Source organism: Neoarius graeffei, chromosome 22 (genome assembly GCF_027579695.1).
Source record: "Neoarius graeffei isolate fNeoGra1 chromosome 22, fNeoGra1.pri, whole genome shotgun sequence".
Classification (NCBI taxonomy): domain Eukaryota; kingdom Metazoa; phylum Chordata; class Actinopteri; order Siluriformes; family Ariidae; genus Neoarius; species Neoarius graeffei.
In genome coordinates, this window is record NC_083590.1 from 51106639 (window position 1) to 51124854 (window position 18216).

The window sequence follows — 18216 nt, forward strand, 5'->3', positions numbered from 1 at the left end:
TTCATGAACTGCTGTCTGAGAAGAGTGATATGATGGGGTGTTTTTTGGTCGTATTGCCCTCCCTTTCATCCAAAGAACTCCTTCTTATGCCGCTTTTCCACTACAAACGCGGCTGAGTCGGGCTGAGCCGTGCCGTGCTGAGTCGAGCTGAGTGGGGCTATTGGAGTTGCATTTCGACTACCACCGCGCTGAACCGTGCTGGCTGGAAGTGGGTGGACACATTGGGTGGAGTTAGCAAAAGTGGGTGGACGTCACGTGATGTCGTTAAGCAGTGCAAACAGTGACATCAGTGATCTTTTAAGCGGTAGTCTCACGACCCGAATAGTAAACAATAAACATGGAGTCGTTAGTGTTGCTGGTCTTGGTGCTGTGGCTTGTTGTCACCGACAACGCCAACAGATACTGGCAAGAGCGTATAGATGAGGCGAGGCGCAGAAGACTTCAGAAATTCTCGTAATTCGTAATTCTTCTTCCGGGTTTACGGTGTTTACAGATCCCAGCGTGCTCGCGGGGCGTGTGTGGGAGTGTGAGGACACTCCTCCTCACCAATCAGTGCACAGGGGAGTGTCTGCTCACGCCCCCAGCCTCACTCGGCTCGCTTTGGCTCGCTTCAGCCCCACTCCAAAACGGTGCGAGTTTTAGGGGTTAAGCAGGGCTGAAGCGAGCTGAGTCGTGCTGGTTTTTGGTAGTCGAAACGCGAGCCGTGTCGGGCTGAAGCGAGCTGAAGTGAGCTGAAAAAGGGTAGTGGAAAAGGGCCATTACTGTTTGGTGTGGTTTGAAATACTTTTTTTTTTTAAACTTAGCACTAATATAGAAAACCTAACACTGCAGTAAATAAAGCTGTGGAAAACTACGAAACTTGAACCAACAAGATGAGGAGTTCAGAAACCATGATCACATGCTCATCAGCTTCCCAAAGGTATTCATTAAATCTAGGGCTGTAAATTGACTTGACTTTTAATTTTCTTAATTGTGATCAATCGCACACTTTCTGTAATTGAACACAAATCTAATCGTGTTCAAGAAAAACCATTTAACTGCCGGGGTTTTATTTATTCCTAATCACCGATCTTAACATGGAAATAAATAAATACAGGCATAAACTTTCAGAGCAGTAACGTTACACTGTTGCGTAGGTTTTTCCAATAGTAGAGCCATTCTTCTGGAGTTTGTGCTGGTATAATATAATAGTACAATAAATAACTAGAAGGGCACTCAATAGTGTGTACCTCCACCAAGCCACATATCAACATCAAAATCAAATCACTTGAACCTTGGATAATACTAAAGCTGTAGATCAAATTTCATCGAAACTTGTTCATGACTGAGTTACGTTGAACAGACAAAATAAAAAATCGAAGATCCACATATCCAGATTTGCATCAAAATCTTATTAACTGTTCCTTGGCCCATGGCCCATCTTTCCTCAATTTCATTAAAATCTATTTACTACTTTGAGTTACACTGAGCACAGACAAACGCAGGCAAAAACATAACCTTCAATAAACTTGGCAGAGGGAATTAAGTTTGCATTTTAAACGTTTTGTGTTTTCACTGCTTTCAACTCTACAAACTGACATTGTGATCTTAAGGCCCAAGTATAATTCCGCGGATGCAGTACACGCACTGAGCACACAGTGTGCATGACACAATGTATGTAATTATCAATAAAAAAATTTTAAAATGGAAGAAAAAGGAATTCCAAAACGCGCTCAATTCCGCACATGCAGCGTAAAATGCGCTAAAGAAAATCGAGTGTTTGTGAAGCTGTGTCCTTGGAAGTATACTTGGGCCTTAAAGGAGATATGCAGAACCTTTATTTTTAAATAAATTTCTGAGTGGATAGTATCTCCATCCTTGACTCTTGTATGCTGCATAAATGGGCATAAAAAAATATAGATTTTTGAGAGTTAAAATCGACCGCAAAGTTGGCATTCGTGCTGCCCCGCTGAGCCAGCCATGCCAGAGTGTGACATCACAGCACGAACCGGTTTTAAGGCCGAGGCCTTTAACAGTTATAGACCAAAGTCATATCAATAAAAATTTATGGTGAAAGTAAGAAATACTGTTACCAACTTGCTCAACTAAGACTGATTTGACTTCATTGATTGTGGGTTGACTCTCAAACAGGATAAGGTGTTATAACTTATGCAACATACATGTACATGCATGCATTTTCACTGATAAAACGTCAAAGGCTAATTAAATAATCAGATGAATTGAGACAATCACATTCTGAAGCAAATTAAATAATCTTATACTGGTAACTTGTGTGTTTAAGTTACATGTATTAATCTAAATGCAGGTAAATTTTTATTTTTTTAATCCAAATGAGAACTGGAGCTTACCTGTCTGTGTTCTCGCTTCTTGTGGCCGATTTCTTTTTTGACTTTCAGTTGTTTATTCAGTTCTCCGTTCATTCAGTTCTTCCACGCAAGGGCGAGATGGCAGCAATATCCAGTTTAGAAATAAGACGGCTGCTCCACTCATTCACTTTTCTTCATACTGTGCTTTCCGCCATTACTGCTGGGCTCAGGCAATTACTAAAACCTGGGACGGAACGGGATGTCACCGGTTTTAGCAACAACTGCGGGCAGGTCACTGCCCGAGCGATATGTTCGGTCCCGGGTTTTAGCAACAACCCTCGGCTCACTCCGGGAGGTACTGGTGCAACTGAACTCCCTTTCCTTTTAAAAAATAAATAAATAAAATACTTTTCCTTTAATTGTTGATACTACACCCTCTTTCAATTCGGGCTTATAGCCAACGCTCCTCAACAGATCAGAGGTCTCATACGAGTCTTCAGTAAAATGTGCAGAGGAGAGACCACTTCACTTCATAGGTGCCCAATGTGCCCATGAACTTCTCGCAAAACATGTCCAAGTCTTTGCAGTTTGTACATTCTTGGGCCATGAATGCAACGTAAATCCAGCTTCCGTCATGTTGCTGTACTGGCCAGCAACACATCGTGGCATGGCGATAAATTGGCTCAAAATGGAGGATCGGAGTTGCAGTTAGCTCTGTGTTTTAGTATAGCGAAAGTGGTGATAAGACCAGTAGACTTCCTGTTGTGACGTTACGGACGTCAAGGTCATTCACTCAGACCGCTACCAATATAAATCACTTTTTAATCGTAAAAATGACTATCTTAGATTTATTGTTAACGCTTAAAACTATTCCTGTGCCATTCTTGAGGTCTCAAGGCATTTATAAACGAAAGTGAGGCCATGGCTCTGCGTATATGCTTTAAGGTGCTTAAAGGTGCCGGTTCACCTTTCTCAGAATCCAATTCATTGTGTTTGGTTACATATGGGCCACTGCGTTTTGAAAGCACGTGACTGGAGCTCCGCTGTCAGAGTATCGTACTTGATAGAATATGGTACCACATCGACCTGATTTTTGGTGGCTTGACTGTGTGATATGCGTACATGTTGCACCACCGGGAACCCGATCATAAGTGCAACATATCTTATGAACACTTGACCACCAGACAACAAAATTTAATTTATTTTTAATGACAATAGATGGGTTTTTATCCAGTGATTATTTTTAATTTGCTTTTTACGAAATTATTTATGAACACATTTTACAGAAAACATTCATGACCGTTTCATAAAACTAAATAGTTTTTGGACAGCTTATTGGACAGTTGACAATTTCTGTCATGTAAGGGTGATGGACGGATGCAAGTGCAGGAAGAGCTTTACTGAAAGCATGCTAGCAATCAGATCCAAAATGGAGACAAGGGCAGAGTTGAAAAACAGGCAGTGGTTGAGTGAGTTACAGCCAGGATAGCAGAGGTAATACAATACTTGTAGTCCAAAAAACACAAATGGGGTCAAAACCAGAAAAGTGATACAAGGCTTTTGCAAAGTCTGTGTGTTACTGAGACTCCTTATATGTATGTTCTGTGATATGCGCTCTAATCAGGAACAGGTGCATGGTAATTAGTCCTAATGGCACTGTGTATGCTTTACAGTCTGGCTATCCTCTGAGCTCCAACGTGTGTGGATGTGACCGATGTAACCAGATGACTGTGACACACAGAGTTTGATATTGGATAGTAACTATACAGTAATGCCATAAAGTGAAAGTGCTGGTTCACTGCTGTCCACCAGGCACACAGCAGAGTCGTGCTATAATAAATGTGGTGGTGTTTCTGGCACCTGGCATGTGGTGTTAAATATGTATTTAACTGTGGTGTGTATCTCATTATTGGTCTCCCTGTCGCAAGACAATGCAGCAGTTTACTGACGTGCAATATGTGACCCTACACAATTTGATATGCTATAATAATCTATTTAGGTTGATTTTTGTGCCCTTGCAAATACACTCCTCAGGAAATCACAAATTGTGACCTACTACACTTATCGGGGTGTTGTGACATGTCTCAGACACCATGTCACTGTTCAATTATATCGCTCTATCAACCCTGATCATCTTTCCCAACATTTTTATTCAGGCTTGCTGCTTGAAATTTGCTGACCGTAACACACATCAGATCAAAATCAGGCCGAGTTCATTCAGTCTGATCCCGGCATTACGGTTAAAACCAGTCACCACTATCTGGCCTATACAATTTGCATTTATGAGGATAGATTTTTAGTGATTAAACATTAGTGTCAGTTAGATGAGTGTGGGTTGTTGCAGCCCCCCCGATAGATCAAGAAAAAGATGTGAAATAAATCCCATTCCATGGCTGAGATAATGATGACCAAACACCCTTTTTTTTGGTAAAAATAATTTAGAATACACTTTTTAAAAAGCATGTTTCTTTTCTGAAAATCTCTTTAAATCCATTTTCTTGTTAATGTAGAAGTATAAAAAGACAACTCCTTTATTTGCTGTTTAGAAAATCACTGAACACTGCATCATCAAAATTCATAGCGCTTAATTCCAAAAAAGTTGGGACAAAAAACAAATTGTAAATAAAAACGGAATGCAATAATTTACAAATCTCAAAAACTGATATTGTATTCAGAATAGAACATAGACAACATATCAAATGTCGAAAGTGAGACATTTTGAAATTTCATGCCAGCAACACATCTCAAAAAAGTTGGGACCGGGGCAATAAGAGGCTGGAAAAGTTAAAGGTACAAAAAAGAAACAGCTGGAGGACCAAATTGCAACTCATTAGGTCAATTGGCAATAGGTCATTAACATGACTGGGTATAAAAAGAGCATCTTGGAGTGGCAGCGGCTCTCAGAAGTAAAGATGGGAAGAGGATCACCAATCCCCCTAATTCTGCGCCGACAAATAGTGGAGCAATATCAGAAAGGAGTTCGACAGTGTAAAATTGCAAAGAGTTTGAACATATCATCATCTACAGTGCATAATATCAAGAGAATCTGGGAGAATCTCTGTGTGTAAGGGTTAAGGCCGGAAAACCATACTGGGTCCCCATGATCCTCAGGCCCTTAGACGGCACTGCATCACATACAGGCATGCTTCTGTATTGGAAAATCACAAAATGGGCTCAGGAATATTTCCAGAGAACATTATCTGTGAACACAATTCACCGTGCCATCTGCCGTTGCCAGCTAAAACTCTATAGTTCAAAGAAGAAGCCGTATCTAAACATGATCCAGAAGCGCAGACGTCTTCTCTGGGCCAAGGCTCATTTAAAATGGACTGTGGCAAAGTGGAAAACTGTTCTGTGGTCAGACGAATCAAAATTTGAAGTTCTTTATGGAAATCAGGGACACCGTGTCATTCGGACTAAAGAGGAGAAGGACAACCCAAGCTATCAGCGCTCAGTTCAGAAGCCTGCATCTCTGATGGTATGGGGTTGCATTGGTGCATGTGGCATGGGCAGCTTACACATCTGGAAAGACACAATCATTGCTGAAAGGTATATCCAGGTTCTAGAGCAACATATGCTCCCATCCAGACGACGTCTCTTTCAGGGAAGACCTTGCATTTTCCAACATGACAATGCCAAACCACATACTGCATCAATTACAGCATCATGGCTGCGTAGAAGAAGGGTCCAGGTACTGAGCTGGCCAGCCTGCAGTCCAGATCTTTCACCCATAGAAAACATTTGGCGCATCATAAAATAGAAGATACGACAAAAAAAGACCTAAGACAGTTGAGCAACTAGAATCCTACATTAGACAAGAATGAGTTAACATTCCCATCCCTAAACTTGTCTCCTCAGTTCCCAGACGTTTACAGACTCTTTTGTAAAGAGAAAAGGGGATGTCTCACAGTGGTAAACATGGTCTTGTCCCAACTTTTTTGAGATGTGTTGTTGTCATGAAATTTAAAATCACCTAATTTTTCTCTTTAAATGATACATTTTTCTCAGTTTAAACATTTGATATGTCATCTGTGTTCTATTCTGAATAAAATATGGAATTTTGAAACTTCCACATCATTGCATTCTGTTTTTATTTACAATTTGTACTTTGTCCCAACTTTTTTGGAATTGTACTAATTTTTAAACCCTCACCATGAAAGGTGTGTGGGAATCACAGCAGTGCGTTAATGAGTGATAACAATTCTGTGAAGGTTCTCAGTCATCCAGGTCATCATAAACCATAGGTGCAAGTGAGACACCACTTATCGGCTGCCCACGATGCAGTCCTTGGCACACTTCCCAGAAAACTGAATACACATCCACACCAAGGTGGAGTTTACATTAGACCGTATCAGCGGATCATCAGATTAACGTTTTTAAAACGATTAGTGTGCACACAGCAACACCAATACACGATTCGCGTGCACACAGCAACACGGATACGCTCGGCTCCGCAGGCATCCTGCGCTCCAAATCACTCCGCCCTGAACAGCGAGTGCCCTCTGGAGGGTGCGCACTCCGGCCCTGCGCAGCTCACAGAGCGCGCGAGTGAAGTGCACGAGCAGTGATTTGGGACTGAGCCGCTGTGTGTGAGATCTCGGTGCATATCACTTACCACTTGCAAGTGGAAGGATGGCAAGCCTAGAGACAATCATAACTACACAATGGGCAGTATTTGCATCAGTATTTGCAGTATTTTCATACTTTTATACTCTTTAATGAAAGGTGATACAAGGCGGAAGTCCGCGCCGTTTTTCAGCAGTCGCGTCACATGACCAACGCCAGCGAATCAGGAAGGTGGATGTCAGTGACGTTGTCCAATGACGATGCCAGCTAGAGCACAGCGTATCTGCGTATTCTCAATGTTTACACAGCACCGGACCACACACGATCTGGATTGAATACGTGGACCCTGGCGGATTCCCGTTTCCAGGCGGTTTAATGTAAACGGACAGTGCATCCGCGAAGAAAACGAGACAGATACGGTCTAATGTAAACTTGGCCCAAGACTTGGCTGACTTCAATGACTCGCATGATGGCAGGGAGAGCCAATGGCCCACAGATTACCCTAATGACCTTCTAGGCTGCTAACGCTGTTCACACCCAGCCTCCAGTGACCCTATCACCTACAGGATGACAAGTGTCAATGACCCATGTGACCTCAGTGACTCTCCTTAGGTTTACTTTTGGTCCTACTAGAGGATTAATACCTGGAAGTTCCCACTTGTCCGACACAACTGAAGAAGCCTTTCGGATGAGCGGTGATGCGTCCAAGAATTTTAAGCAAGTGCAGTTGCTGCCCTTTGCTCCTACGCCCTGACCACACTGTTTATACTATGTTTTTCAAAGAAATCCATATGTTGTGTAGTGTGTGTGCGCGCATGCACGCGCTTTAATAACGTGTTGTTTCGTAAAGACTACCCAGGCATTAACTTCTTTTGCAACATGTGAGAAGAAGAAAAAGCCTTTGTCACATGTACACTCAAGCACAGTGAAATTCCTCCTCAGCATTTAACCCATCTGAAGCAGTGAACATGCTTACAGTGGATATAAAGTGTACATACCCTGTTAAAATGATGTGGTTTTTTTGCATCAGAAAAACCTGAGACCACGATAAATAACTTCAAAACTTTTCCCACCTTTTAATGTGACCCCTAACCTGTACAATTCAATTGAAAAGCGAATCTGTTAGGGGGAAGAACACAAAAAATAAAACCGTACAATCAGCTGGTTGTGTGTGCAGATCCTTAAACTAATGCTTTGTTGAAGCATGTTTTGATTTAATTACAGCATTCAGTCTTTTTGGGTAGGAGTCTATCAGCCTGCCACATCTAGACTTCTAGACACAAGAGATGCGAGGGCATCTCTTGTGCACAGCCCTCTTCAGGTCACCCCACAAATTTTCAATTGTATTTAGGTCTGGGCTCTGGCTGGGCCATTCCAAAACCTTGTAATTTTCTTCTGGTGAAGCCATTCTTTTGTTGATTTTGCTGTATGCTTGGGGTCATTGTCATGCTGAAAGATGAAATTCATCTTGAGCTTTCTAGCAAACACCTGAAGGTTTTGGGCCAAAATTGACTGGTATTTAGAACTGTTCATAATTCCCTCCACCTTGACGAAAGCCCCTGTTCCAGCTGAAGAAAAACAACCCTAAAACATGATGATGCCACCGCCATGCTTCACCATGGATATGGTGTTCTTTTGGTGATGCGCAGTGTTGTTTTTGGAATTGTGGCCAAAAAGTTGAACCTTGGGTTCATCAGACCATAACACATTTTCCCACATACTTTTGGGAAAGTTGATTTATTTTATTTATTTTTGCAAAATTTAGTTGGGCTTGGATGCTTTTCTTTGTAAGAAAAGGCTTCTGTCTTGTGACCCTACCCCATAGTCCAAATGTGTGGAGAATACAGGAGATTGTCATCACATGTACAGTGGTACTTGAAAGTTTGTGAACCCTTGAGAATTTTCTATATTTCTGCATAAATATGACGTAAAACATCAGATTTTCACACAAGTTCTAATAGTAGATAAAGAACCCAGTTAAACAAATGAGACAAAAATATTATACTTGGTCCTTTATTTATTGGGGAAAATGATCCAATATTACATATCTGTGAGTGGCAAAAGTATGTGAACCCTCTAGGATTAGCAGCTAATTTGAAGGTGAAATTAGAGTCGTGTTTTCAATCAGTGGGATGACAATCAGGTGTGAGTGGGCACCCTGTTTGATAGATCCCTGTTCTTTAAATAAAAGTCTGATCTTCACAACCCATGTTTGTGGAAGCGTATCATGGCACGAACAAAGGAGATTTTTGAGGACCTTAGAAAAAGAGTTGTTGATGCTCATCAGGCTGGAAAAGGTTACAAAACCATCTCTAAAGAGTTTGGACTCCCCCAATCCACAGTCAGACAGATTGTGTACAAATGGAGGAAATTCAAGACCATTGTTACCCTCCCCAGGAGTGGTCGACCAACAAAGATCACTCCAAGAGCAAGGCATGTGATAGCTGGAGAGGTCACAAAGGACCCCAGGGTAACTTCTAAGCAACTGAAGGCCTCTCTCACATTTGGTTAATGTTCATGAGTTCACCATCAGGACAATGGTGTGCATGTCAGAAGGCAATTGGAAAATGCTGTGTGGACGGATGAGACCAAAATAGAACTTTTTGGTTTAAATGAGAAGTGTTATGTTTGGAGAAAGGAAAACACTGCATTCCAGCATAAGAACCTTATCCCATTCTTGAAACATGGTGGTGGTAGTACCATGGTTTGGGCCTTTTTTGATGCCAATGACTGCTTGCCATCATTGATGGAACAATGAATTCTCAATTATATCAGTGAATTCTAAAGGCAAATGTCAGGGCATCTGTCCATGAACTGAATCTCAAGAGAAGATGGGTCATGCAGCAAGACAACGACCCTAAGCACAAGTCGTTCTACCAAAGAATGGTTAAAGAAGAATAAAGTTAATGTTTTGGAATGGCCAAGTCAAAGTCCTGACCTTATTTCAATCGAAATGTTGTGGAAGGACCTGAAGCGAGCAGTTCTTGTGAGGAAACCCACCAACAACTTGTACTCAGTGCAATATGTATACTGTTCCTACTTATTCAGGTGACATTGACATTGGGCATACCTAACAACCTGTGTCCCCCCCCCCCCAGTTGACTTGCTAACTTTAGGACTGGAGTTGTCAAGTTGTCATGAACAGTTTTGCACTCAAGTTTCCAGCAATGAAGAGTTTATAACATTCAACGGAACTGACTTCATGTTAAAACTGTTAATGTTAGTCATGTTGTCTGTTGTTGCCCAAATGAGGATGGGTTCCCTTTTGAGTCTGGTTCCTCTTGAGGTTTCTTCATGTTGTCTGAGGGAGTTTTTCCTTGCCACCATCGCCACAGGCTTGCTCATTGTGGATAGACTATGGATCAAATTGGCTCATGTCTTAAGTCATTCAAATTCTGTAAAGTTGCTTTGCAACAATGTTTATTGTTAAAAGTGCTATACAAATAAACTTGACTTGTGCAGGACTGATCAACAGTTACCGGAAATGTTTAGTTGCAGTTATTGCTGCACAAGGGGGTCACACCAGATACTGAAAGCAAAGATTCACATACATTTGCCACTCATGGATATGTAATATTGGATCATTTTCCTCAATAAATAAATGACCAAGTATAATATTTTAGTCTCATTTGCTTAACTGGGTTCTCTTTATCTACTTTTTTTATCCACTTTTTTTAGGACTTGTGTGAAAATCTGATGTTTTAGGTCATATTTATGCAGAAATATAGAAAATTCTAAAGGGTTCACAAACTTTCAAGCACCACTGTAGTACACAACCAGTACTTGCCAGAAATTCCTGCAGCTCCTTCAGTGTTGTTGTAGACCTCTTGGCAGCCTCTCTGACCAATTTTCGTCTCGTCTTTTCATCAATTTTGGAGGGACGTCCAGCTCTCGGTAATGTCACTGTTGTCCCATATTTTCTCCACTTCTTGATGACCGTCTTCACTGTGCTCCATGGTATATCTAATGCCATGGAATTTTTTTTTTTGTATACCCTTCTCCTGACTGATACCTTTCAACAATGAAATCTGTCTGATGCTTTGTAAGCTGTCTGCGAACCATGGCTTTTGCTGGAGGATGCAACTGAGTAAATGTCAGGAAAATCCGACTAGGGCAGCTGAATTTTTATTTGGTGTTCATCAGTGTCATTTTACTTGACAGCAGGTGTGTACCCAAAAAGACCTGAATGTTGTAATTAAATCAGAAGGTGCTTCAATAAAGTATTAGTTTAAGGGTGTGCACACTTATGCAACCAGCCTATTTGTATTTTTTTTATTTTCTTTTTTTTGTTTTTCCCCCCCTAACAGATTTGTTTGTTGTTCAAATTAATTGTACAGGTTATAGGTCACATTAAAGGTGGGAAATGTTTTGAAATTATTTATCATGTTTTTTTTTTTGTTTGTTTGTTTTTTAAATAAATCTCATATCTTCATCCGCTTATCCGGAGCCGGGTCGCGGAGGCAGCAGTCTGACCATGGAAGTCCAAACTTCCCTCTCCCCAGACACCTCGACCAGCTCCTCAGGAAGAACACCGAGGCGTTCCCGGGCCAGCCGAGAGACATAGTCCCTCCAGCATGTCCTGGGTCTTCCCCGGGGCCTCCTCCCCAGGAGGCGTCCAGGAGGCATCTGAAAGAGAGGCCCGAGCCACCTCAGCTGATTCTTCTCGATGTGGAGGAGCAGTGGCTCTACTCCGAGCTCCTCCCAAGTGATTGTGCTTCTCACCCTATCTCTAAGGGAGCGCCCAGCCACCCTGCGAAGGAAACTCATTTCAGCTGCTTGTATCCACAATCTTGTTCTTTCAGTCATTACCCAAAGCTCATGACCGGAGGTGAGAGTCGGAACGTAGATCAACCGGTAAATCGGGAGCTTCGCCTTTTGGCTCAGCTCCTTCACCATAAAGCGACCGTATCACTGCGGAGGCTGCACCGATCTGCCTGTCGATCTCACGCTCCATCCTTCCCTCACTCGTGAACAAGATCCCGAGATACTTAAACTCCTCCACTTGAGGCAGGACTTCTCCACCAACCTGGAGAGGGCAAGCCACCCTTTTCCGGTCAAGAACCATGGCCTTGGACTTGGAGGTGCTGATTTTTATCGCAGATGCTTCACACTTGACTGCAAACCGCCCCAGTGCATGCTAAAGGTCCTGGTTTGAAGAAGCCAACAGGACATCATCTGCAAAAAGCAGAAATGAAATCCTGTGGTTCCCAAACAGGACTCCTTCTGGCCCCTGGCTGTGCCTAGAAATTCTGTCCATAAAAATTATGAACAGAACCGGTGACAAAGGGCAGCCCTGCCGGAGTCCAACATGCACTGGGAACAGGTCTGACTTACTGCTGGCAATGCGAACCAGACTCCTGCTCCGTTCGTACAGGGACCGGACAGCCCTTAGCAAAGAGCCCCGAACCCCATACTCCCGAAGCCCCCCCCACGCGCACACACACAGAATACCACGAGGAACACGGTCGAATGCCTTCTCCAGATCCACAAAGCACATGTGGACTGGTTGGGCAAACTCCCATGAACCCTTGATCACCCTATGAAGGGTATTGAGCTGGTCCAGTGTTCTATGACCAGGACAAAAAACGCATTGTTCCTCCTGGATCCGAGGTTCGACTATCGGCCAAATTCTCCTCTCCAGTACCCCGAAGTAAACCTTCCTGGGGAGGCTGAGAAGTGTTCCCCCCCCCCCCCCCCCCCCCCCATAATTGGTGCTCACACTCCAGTCCCCTTTCTTAAAAAGAGGGACCACCACCCCGGTCTGCCACTCCAGAGGCACTGTCCCCAACTGCCACATGATGTTGCAAAGGCGTCTCAGCCAAGACAGCCTCACAACATCCAAAGACTTGAGATACTCAGGGAAGATGTCATCCACCCCCGGTGCCTTGCCACTAAGGAGCTTGCAAACCACCTCAGTGACTTTGGCTTGGGTAATGGACGAGTCCACCTCTGAGTCATCAGCCTCCGCTTCCTCAATGGAAGACGTGACAGTGGGATTAAGGAGATCCTCGAAGTATTCCTTCCACTGCCTGACAATATCCCCAGTCAAGGTCAACAGCTCCCCACCTGCACTGTAAACAGTGTTGGCAGAGTACTGCTTCCCTCTCCTGAGGCGCCAGACGGTTTGCCAGAATTTCTTCGAAGCTGACCGATAGTCCTCCTCCATGGCCTCACCGAACTCCTCCCAGTTCCAAGTTTTTGCCTCTGCAACTGCCCGAGCTGCGGCATGCCTGGCCTGCCGATACCCATCAGCTGCCTCAGGAGTCCCGGAGGCCAATATGACCCAATAGGACTCCTTCAGCTTGACTTGCATCCCTTACTTCCAGTGTCCTCCACCAGGTTCGGGGATTGCTGCCACGACAGGCACCGGAGACCTTGTGGCCACAGCTCCAAACAGCCGCATTAACAATGGAGGCAGAGAACATGGTCCACTCAGACTCGATGTCTTCCGCCTCCCTCGGGAGTTGGAAGAAGCTCTCCCAGAGGCGGGAGTTAAAGACCTCCCCGACAGAGTGTTCGGCCAGATGTTCCCAGCAGACCCTCATCATACGTTTGGGCCTGCCAGGTCGGTCTGGCTTCCTCCTCCACCAGCAGATCCAACTCGCCACCAGGTGGTGATCAGTTGACAGCTTAGCCCCTCTCTTCACCCAAGTGTCCAAGACATAGGGCTGGAGATCAGATGAAATGACAACAAAGTCAATCATCGACCTCCGACCTAAGGTGTCCTGGTGCCACGTACACTTATGGACACCCCTATGCTCGAACATGGTGTTCGTTATGGACAAACTGTGACTAGCACAGAAGTCCAATAACAAAACGCCCCTCGGGTTCAGACCGGGGAGGCCGTTCCTCCCAACCATGCCCCTCCAGGTGTCACGGTCATCGCCCACGTGAGCGTTGAAGTCCCTCAGTAGAACAATGGAGTCCCCAGTCTGAGCACCTCTCAGTACTTCACCCAGGGACTCTAAGAAGGCCGAATACTCTATACTGTTATTTGGCCCGTAGGCACAAACAACAGCAAGAGCCATCTCCCCGACCCAAAGGCACAGAGGCGACCTTCTCGTTCACTGGGGTAAACTCCAACACATGGTGGCTGAGCTGTGGAGCTATAAGCAAGCCCACACCAGCCCGCCGCCGCTCATCGTGGGCGACTCCAGAGAAGTGGAGAGTCCAGCCCTTCTCGAGGAGCTGGGTTCCGGAGCCCAAGCTGTGCGTGGAGGTGAGTCTGACTGTCTCTAGCCGGTACCGCTCAACCTCCCACACAGGCTCAGCCCCCCAAGCAAAGTGACATTCCATGTCCCAACAGCTAGCCGCTGTGTTCGGGGATCAGGTTGTCGAGGCCCCTGCCTTCGACTGCCGCCCAATCCACACTGCACCGGCCCCCTATGGCTACCTCTGTGGGTGGTGAACCCACAGGAGGTCGGACTCACGTCACCGCTTCGGGCTGAGCCTGGCCGGGCCCCCTTTTTTTTTTTAATTTTATTTATTTATTTATTTTTAAACGTCAGAAAAATCCATCATTTTAACAGGGTGTGTACACTTTTTATATCCTGTGTGAGCGCATGCGTGCGTACACCCGCACCCAGAGCAGTGGGCGACTATGCTATAGCACCTGGGGAGCAGTTGGGGGTTAGGTGCCTTGCTCAAGGGTACTTTAGCAATAATACAGTGGGAGGAGAAAGTGCTGTTCATTTGCTCAACTCCCCTTACATTTTTCCTGTCAGTCATGAATTGAATTACTGATGAACCATTGATGGAAGTGAGAGTAGAGAAGTGAAATTCATGAGTGATTTAACCAATGTGGATGTCATGAAAGAAAATCATTTGCCTAAGACCCTGTCCACACGGCAACGGATTCAGGTGACTCTGATACAATTGTTTATCGTTTCGGCCTGGCGTCCACACGGCACCGGCGTTTTGGGTACCCCAAAACGCAGTCTTTTGAGAACGGGTTCCAGAGTGGAAAGATCTGGCAACGTTGCCGTTGCAAAGTCGTCTGGATGAGTAGAACGGATTTGTTTACGATGACGTCACAACCACATGACTGTGAGTGCTTCACGCCGGGTAGAAGTGTAACGAACTCGATGCGAGTTGTCAACAAATCCTATAACTTGGTTCATGAAACGCGCTTACAAAATTATTTTCCCTGTGAATATTTATTGTGTAATGGTGCAAAGTGAGAGAGAGTGAAAGACTCTGCCCTTAGGGCAGAGTCAATCCCGCCAGCAAAAATAGGGAAAAAAAGGAGCGATCTCACCTCTTCAGATGTTGGTTTAAGTCCTACAATACATTCCTCAAAAAGGGCGTAGAAGAACAAATTAATCCAACATGTAGCATTCAATTTATTCCGGACCATTAAAGACGCCGCCTTCCACGTAGAATCATACGTCATCCTCGCCGCCATATTAGATGGGTCAAAGTGGAGAATAAAGATGCCTCATTCATGTGCTGCGTTTAACTGTACCAACAGGTTTACTGTCCAAACGAGATCACATGGGATTACCTTTCACAGGTGAGACTGGAAAAATATTTTTCATTGTATTTGGTCATTATAATATAATTTTACGAACAGATTTTTCTGACTTTGTGGCTAATATGAAGTCTCGCGCATAATAGTTTATGTGCATGCGTCCTTACTACTTCTATTGTTCTGGTGTCTCCGAAGGGACCGTCTTACAGCGCTCCTAGAGGTGTGGCATGTGTATTGCATCGTTTTCAGCAAGCGTTGCATTGCCATATGGACCTGATATTTTACTGATCGTTGCCCATTTGGACGCGATGTTTTTTTAAATAACATCTCGTTGCCGTTGTCGTGTGGATATAGCCTAATTCTCAGTGGATTATGGGTCTCATTTTTATGTAAAGTGTTTCGTGCTGGTATAACTGTAACCATTAACCCACATCTAACGACCCATTACTTGCACCTTGTACCATGGGGGGGGTCAGAGTTTAGCTTGGGCTAGTTTGTCATGTTTTGCAAGCAATTACAAATGAAACAGTTAAGGAAATTTAGGAAGTGATTTATTTATTTTTAAGTTCCTGTTCTGTGTTGGACTTGGAGAATATCTCAAAGTCTGTGCACAGATCTTGGTTGCAGCACACATTTACAGAGCTTGGGTGTGGTCTGATGTCACACAATTTATTCTGATGATTGTGAAATAGATCTGTTTGTATACTTGGAGTTTAAGACCATTTTTAAACTTGTGGATATCTGGTGTGTCAGTTTGCCAACTTTTCTGTTTACAGCACAAAAAAGTGGCCAGGCTTTAAAGAGAGTTAGGTGGGGTTAAGGGAGGACACCGACCATATTTTCAAAGCAGATAAGGAGTCATTGGAGGCATTTTAATTAGAGAGACAGTGTCACATTTATATAAAATCCTAAATGTTGTTTTCATCAGGAAACACTTAAGTAGTTAATGTAATCCTGCGCTGTCTGGTTTCACTCTTGTCTTGTTTTGACAAAATGAAGACTGCGCATTTCTCATTAGTCCACACTGGTGATGTGATACTGTAATGTTGATATGATGACTTGTCAGTGTATGTTTTATGAGGCATGCTGGGTATTATGATCCATCTATCTGTCCATGCATATCCCTGAGATTCTTGGTAGCGTGATGTTTCAAGAATGAGTGTTTTGAACATTTGTAGGATGGATGCGGGATTACCATTGTAACCAACAGAAAATTGAACTGATTAGATTTTGGAACTGATCCAAACAGGATCAAGGTCAAATGTCAGAAATGACTTCCTTCCTGTTTGTTCTACAGAGATGCTACTTACATGTTCATATACAGGAACTCAGATTCTCTCCATCCATGCATGAGTCTGAGATTCGTGTTAGTGTGAAGAACAAGTTTTTGTTGAATGTTTGTAAATTTTCTATGGAATTATTGTTGTAACCAGGAACTGATCCAACTGATCCAGGGTAAAGGTCACACAAACTTTTCTTCAGCAGCTTCTTTTTCATTTGAAGGGTAAGGATATTTCTGGTGTAGAAATGAGTACCAAGAAGGACTGGACTTGTTGGCCATGAAGGCAAAGCGCAAACTTGTTTGGAGTATCAAATAAGAAAGTGAATGGTACAAAACAATTGGTTAGTTAAGCAAGTGTTTTAATTCAGTAATGAGCAGTGTTACCTTTGCTAAACTTGATTTCCATCCATACAAGGATCAGAAAGATATTATAGGAGCCCATAACCTTGTTCATGCCAGAAGAATCCCGTTCAGGTTCTTTGATCAGTTTGAGTTATGCTTATGATAAGCTCCTTAGATTAATTCTGAGCCCAAGCTTGGTTGTTTCAATTGAAGGATTAAAGGAAAACGGCCTTGCTTATGCTATTTGGTTCTCTAAACAAGCCTGCAGTGGTACTCCAGTCATCAGGAAGGTACAGACTGCATCTACTGGTATATCAAGTAAGGGTGACCATCTCATTGACTCGATGAACTAACTCTGAACTCTTTATTGTGCAACAGTTTGATGAACTTTACAAAGTCCGTTACTTATTGAGCATACATGTTCAGAGAAAGTACTATCCACCCTCTTCCACCCTCTTTAAATGAGCTCACAGATGCCCATCATTGGCTTGTCATTTTGAGTGACGGGAGAGGAATGGCTGTGGCGTCGTCAGGATTTGACCTCAGTCTTCTGACGATTTACCAAACGTTTTTCTGTTGCCCACCAAAAAAATCTTGGGGTAAATACATAATATTAAACAATAAATAAAATGAGAACGTTATTTTGAATGATGAAATTTTATAGACTTGAAATGTGCTTGTATTTTACAATAGGATTATACATTTATGTTCTCGAGGGTGTCTGTTTTATAGTATAGTGTGTGTTAGTTTATTTTAATTATTTATTTTCAGCACTTGTTCTCCACTCCAAGCAGCTAGAAGCCACTAATTCGCAACGAGAGCTGCCGATTTACAGCAACAGGGGCAAAGCAATGAGTGTTATCAAATGTTATGCCATAATTTTCTTCCCTACATTCATATAAAGTCTGTAATAAAAGCTTTTTGTGTTGAAACGGTCTCATGAGGCCCATCTGTCATCAAAAATGATGAATGTTTTTATAATGACGGTTAGGAGTTTACAATTTACATGATTTGTTGGACTACATTTACTGTAATTGTTAACCAGTCTCTGTAGCTTTTTTAGATCAAAGTTTTCCAGCGTTGCTTTACTTTCCATGCTGTGCACATCTTGGTTTTCTTTAACACATCCATCTTAACCAGAGCCCAGTGAAATAGAAAGAACCCCCCCAACCAATGGCACTACAACCAGTAGCAACTTTTCTGAACAACTGGAAAACATTGTCTTGCCCTCCTGGACCCATGTTAATCAG

General features: G+C 43.3%; 1 protein-coding gene across 6 annotated transcripts in view; it reads left to right on the forward strand.

Moving 5' to 3' along the window:
• The window catches only part of cers2a (ceramide synthase 2a), a 111179-nt gene that overhangs the window by 38072 nt on the left and 54891 nt on the right, over nucleotides 1–18216 (forward strand). The window lies entirely within an intron of this gene.